Source organism: Callorhinus ursinus, unplaced genomic scaffold, assembly GCF_003265705.2.
Source record: "Callorhinus ursinus isolate GAN/ISIS: 27379988/994484 unplaced genomic scaffold, GSC_fseal_2.0 scaffold28, whole genome shotgun sequence".
In the NCBI taxonomy this organism is placed as follows: Eukaryota; Metazoa; Chordata; class Mammalia; order Carnivora; family Otariidae; genus Callorhinus; species Callorhinus ursinus.
Window position 1 is genome coordinate 13,080,082 of NW_027397090.1, and position 6,159 is coordinate 13,086,240.

The window sequence follows — 6,159 nt, forward strand, 5'->3', positions numbered from 1 at the left end:
ATGCCAGTTCCAGCCCATACTAACTGGCACTTAGGGGGCAGAGTGACTCCATATGATGTCACGAATTATTAAATTTATTAGGTGAGGTCAGGTGGCTTTTTAGATATTATGCACCCAGCATTTTGCTAGTTACTTGGTGTAGAGAATTTATTATAGCAATGGCCTTAGGGCTTGGAGTATTTCAAACTATGGAATCATCTTTCCAAAGTACAAACATGACAGTGTCACTCCCGACCTTAGATGAGTTCATTTTGCCCACTGCACAAAAGGCAAGGTCCTTAGACTAAGGCTCAAGACCACTATGACCTGATCCCTGCTACTCAGTTCTCCTATATCCTGCCTCCCTGAGCCCAGATTCCATGCTTTGCTAATGCTCAATGGTTGGTAATTCCCCCTCACACACCGCCCCACCCCCAACCTCACACACAGGGCTGCTTCCTACACAAAGCTGTCCCTTTGCCCATACTCTTCTCTCTGCTTTCAGTGTCTTCTCAACTTTCTTGCTTGACTCTTACTCTTTTTCCAAAATTTCTTCAGGTATCACCTCCTCCCAGAAGGCTTCCCTGTTGCCCCAATTTGAGTCATGTGTCTCTTGCCTATCCAGAATTCTATAACATGCACATCATTATACTGAGATTATTTTTTATGTGTGTAGCTTCCTGACTGAACGAAATACAACTTCTCTAATGCAAGAATTGAGTCTCAGTAAACTTTGTGGACGCCCCCCCCACACACACACCACGTACAGCACAAAGTGAAGCACTTTTTAAGTGTTCAAATACTACCTGTTAAACTACATTGAGCCTGTGAATGCAAGCAGTATTTTGTTAGCAGGCAAACACCCTCAATTACACAACCCACACAAGTTTGAGGTCCTTTTGTGAATTTACGTTCAGGGAGCACAGAGCTCTTTGGCATACATACCATGATAGCAAACCTTACGTCCTTGATATTTTCAAACAGCAAAAAATCATTGAGTGTTCCATCAGGGAACATAGTAATTTAACTTGCCAGTTAATACCATTTCAAGACCCTCCATAGCTGTCCTAACAAGAAACTCTTACAGAGCATACTTAGAGCCAAAGTTACCATCTTTGAAATAAACACACAACCAGCTAAGGGAATTGTACTCAATGAAGTAACCCTCACCTAGGTTCCTATGTATTGTTGAGACTATTTAAAAGTTATCCTGTAACTTGAAAAGCACACCTGTTAACTTCATTTTTGTATTCAGAATTGATTTGCAAACTAAGTACCTTACAAAGCATGGCTATAAGAAGTCTGGATCCCACAAACGTCCACGTGCTCCAGGACAGGAATTTAAAAGATTCAAGCTCCAATCTTCATTTCACCACTTACTTGCCTTATAATTTTGTAAATTCTCTTCATCTCCATGCTTTCATTTCTTCATCTGCAAAATGAGTCAGTGATAACGTTTGACTTAGTGATCAGATTGCTGAAAGCCAACATTCCTGAGTCTGTGATTTATTTATTATTTATTTATTTATTTATTTATTAAACATCTACTCCATCTGGGGACCCTGAAACACACACAGGGGACTGACATGCAGCCCCTCTTACTTACACATACAGTTAAGTAACAAGGCAAAGCCATGCTCAATGGGCACCAGATCAATGTAGCAGGCAGACAATAAGCTCGCAGAAAACTCAAGAGATGGAAAAATCTTTGTGGACTGCCTTGGTCGGGGAAAGAAGGAACTATTTCTGTGTCCATCAGGGTAATTCACTAAAGTTCTTCACAAAACAGACCTCTCTTTAAAAACATAACAGAACCAAAGAATACTACTCCCCCCAAAAAAAACATGCATACTCATAAATTTTTATATTTAATTTCAGGGAACCCTGTACCTCCTAGTGCTTATCTGTGGATTTAAAAAATGTCTACACCCTGAGGTTAGGAATTTCTAATTTATACATTTAAATAAGTTCACATTTTCTAGGACTGTCTCCTTTTCCCTAAGATTCTATACATAAGTTCCCTGAAACACCAACAAAATAGTATATTCATGGACAAAATTAATATCTCACTTAATAGCAAAACAACAGTTCTCTATGGAAATGAAATATTTGGGAGTTTATTTGTAAAATGTTCACCACCAGTGGTGTAATACTGGCTTGCCTGGTGTTACATATCAGGTGTGCGTATTTTGAGTTCTGCAAACTGGTAAGCTCTTAATCACCATATCCGTATTTTCACTCTGGAGAGGCAATGTGCCATAATGGTAAAAGCATGGAAACCAGACTTGAGAGATTTGAAATCCAATGTCTACTTTGCCACTGACTTCCTCTATAATCCTGGTAAATTCTCTTCATCTCCAAGCCTCCATTTCTTCAACTGTAAAATAAGTCAATGATAAAATTTGACTTAGTCACTTCCACATGGATGTTATAAGGACCAGATGGGATAGCAGATGTGTACTATCCAAATAGGAAATAGCTATTTCCCCCCTCCTAGGGCTGTTTGAAAAAAAGACATTTACCTTGTGTACATTTTGCAGGTTCACTTCCCAGAAAGAAATTTTATGGAAATGTGACATCATGGACTTTTGGTTTACAATGAAAATCACTGGGCAGGATGTTCTGTGTTTAAAATAACACCACCCATATTGACAATACTAAGTCATTCACGCTGATGCCAAGTGAAAGCCATTCCCTAATCCATTGAATTTTCCATTGATGTCACCTGTGCCTCCCTCCCAACAGCACATTATTTTATTAGAAAGGTGTGCTTGCTTTACTAATAGGTAGGTGTTGAGTTGCAGTGCAAAAGAAAATGCTGAAAGATGTTCTTCTACGACTTAAATTTTAGGGAATATGCTCACCCATGAGCTGAAAAGAACTCGTAAAATACGATGGTTTCAGTCTTCAATTCGTGTTGCTAACTCTGCAGCTTCGGTTACTAAGCTCTTTGGCTGGCACTGGCCTCGCCTCGCCTCGCCTCGCCTCGCCTAGCCTAGCCTATCCCCAGAGTTGATGCAATAAAATGCAACTCCCTAAGGGTGGCTGCTGCAATCAGATGATCAAGTTGCAATATTGTTCTTAACTAATCAATAGGGCAGAAGTGGATATGTAGACTACCATGCCCAGAACAGGAGGCTATGCTTGTTCAAAATGATAAACATCCAGTGCGGGGGGTGGGGGTGGGCGGCAACTTGACAGAGTTATGTTATCAGCAAGTCCTTAAGATTTGTGTTTCTTTTATGACTCTTTAAAGCTGTAAAGAAAGTCTGAAATAACCACTTTCCTTTAAAAAAAAAAAAAATCCAGTCACTTAAAAACATGGCCACCTGAGTGTGGTCTTGGCAGTTCACAAAGCAAGTGTCCAGCTGGGGGGGTGGGGATTTATTTAGCTGAACTGGAAAGCCTAGCCACCAAGGGTCATTTTTAAGTGACAATACTTGCAGACCCCTCATAACCTCCTCATCAATAAAAGCATCTTTCAGCCTATTTTCATCAAGTGGGGTCACTTTTCTGTGTGGGCAATTCCCTCCACTCTGTGAAAGACTGAGCAAAGCTTTATCTGCAGGAATTTTGGAAGAATATAATGTTGTTCCTAGGACTTAGAGCTAGGCCCTCACTGCCAACATAGCTCCTGCCCACAGCTGCCAGATTCATCTTTCCCAAACACACTTTGTAGACATCATCTTTTTACCATGGAAACCTGTGAAAAATTTCAAAGGCCAAGCCCTTGAGCCCTCCAAATGGCTTTTCTAGCGAATTCTACCAAACATTTAAAGAAATAATACTATTTCTGCCCAATCTCTTCCACAAAATTGAAAAGGAGAATATCTTTCCTAACTCATTCCAAGAGCCTCTGATACCATAAACAAAGACATTTTAAGAAAACAGATTAATATTCCTCATGAACAGGGATGTAAAAATTCTGAACAAAGTGTTAGCCAATCAAACTCAACAATATATTATCATGGCCACATGGGGTTTACCATAAAGATGCAGGGCTGGTTTAACATTGAAAAATAATGTAATTTATAATATTAATGGATCAGAAAAGAAAAACAAATGATTGCCCTAAAAGATACAGAGGTAGGATTTGACAAATACATCTAATCCTGGTAAAAACTCTCAGCAAACCAGAAAAAGAACTTCCTCAACCTCATAAAGAGCACTTTCCAAATGCTTATAGCTAATTGTACACTTAGTAATGACATTATGAATGCTTTCCTCCTAAATAAGGAACAAGACATTTTCTCTCACCATTTCTATTCAGCATTGTATTGAGGAGTCTAGACAGTGCAATAAGGCAAGAAAAAAAATGAACAAAATGCATCCATATTGGAAAGGAAAAATTAAACTTTATTTACAGATAACATGATCATCTGTATAGAAAATCCTATGAAATCTATCATTTAAAAAACTCTACTAAGATCAGGAAGTGTATTTAGCAAGATGCAAGCTACAAATGCAATTTACAAATATTGTCTTTCTATACACCAGCAACAAGTGGAAATTGAAATTTAAAATACTTTTTACATCATCAAAAATATGAAATACTTAAGGATAAATCTGATGAATATATGAAGATCTAAACACAAGAGTATGGTCTATCTTTATAAATGTCACATGTGCACTTAAAAAGGCTGTGTATTTTGCTCATTAGGTGAAACATTCCATTTATGTCAAATTGGTTGATAGTGTTCAAATTTTGTACATCTTTGCAGATCTTCTGTCTTATCAATTGAGAGAAAAATGTATTGAAATCTCTAAGTGTATACTTCTGTTTTTGTTCATGTATTTGATGCTCTGCTTTTAGGTAAAATAATCCTGTTCTACAACTGATGATGATTTGCATGCATGCATATACAATCATATTTATGCCCCTGTAGATCATTGTCACTTATGAATGCAGATGAAAAAAAATCCCAAATCAAATGCTACCAAATCAAATTCAATGATATAAAGGACAGAGCTCACCATGACCAAGTCATAATTCTCAAGCTATGTTAGGATAACTTAATATTAAATAATCTAATGTGGCCTATCAATGGATCAAATGAGACAAGTCTTATAATTAAAAAAAAAATCCAGAAGGCATTTTGTAAAATTCATCAAGCATATTTTAAATAAAAATTATTTGAAAACCAGGATTACAAGGCCACTTCTTTAATATGATAAAAACATACAGCAAACTCAATACACAGTAATCAGTGGCATTCTTATACACCAAGACAGAAGAAAGAGAAATTAAGGAGTCGATCCCATTTACAATTGCACCCCAAACCATAAGATACCTAGGAATAAATATAAGCAAAGAGACAAAGAATCTGTACTCAGAAAACTATAAAATAGTCATGAAAGAAACTGAGGAAGACACAAAGAAATGGAAAAACGTTCTATGCTCATGGATTGGAAGAACAAATATTGTCAAGATGTCAAAGCTACCTAGAGCAATCTACACATTTAATGCAATCCCTATCAAAATACCACCCACTTTTTTCAAAGAAATGGAACAAATAATCCTAAAATTTGTATGGAACCAGAAAAGACCCCGAATAGCCAGAAGAATGTTGACAAAGAAAAGCAAAGCTGATGGCATCATAATTCCAGACTTCCAGCTCTATTACAAAGCTGTGATCATCAAGACAGTATGGTACTGGCATAAAAAGACACATAGATCAATGGAACAGAATAGAGAGCCCAGAAATGGACCCTCAACTCTACGGTTAACTAATCTTCAACAAAACAGGAGAGAATGCCCAATGGAAAAAAGACAGTCTCTTCAACAAATGGTGTTGGGAAATTGGACAGCCATATGCAGAAGAATGAAACTGGACCATTTCCTTAGACCACACACAAAAATAGACTCAAAATGGTTGAAAGACCTCAATGTGAGACAGGAGTCCATCAAAATCCTAAAGGAGAACACAGGCAGCAACCTCTTTGACCTCAGCCGCAGCAGCTTCTTCCTAGAAACATCGCCAAAGGCAAGGGAAGCAAGGGCAAAAATGAACTATTAGGATGTCATCAAGATAAAAAGCTTTTGCACAGCAAAAGAAACAGTCCACAAAACCAAAAGACAACCGACAGAATGGGAGAAGATATTTGCAAATGACATATCAGATAAAGGGCTAGTATCCAAAATCTATAAAGAACTTATCAAACTCAACACCCAAAGAACAA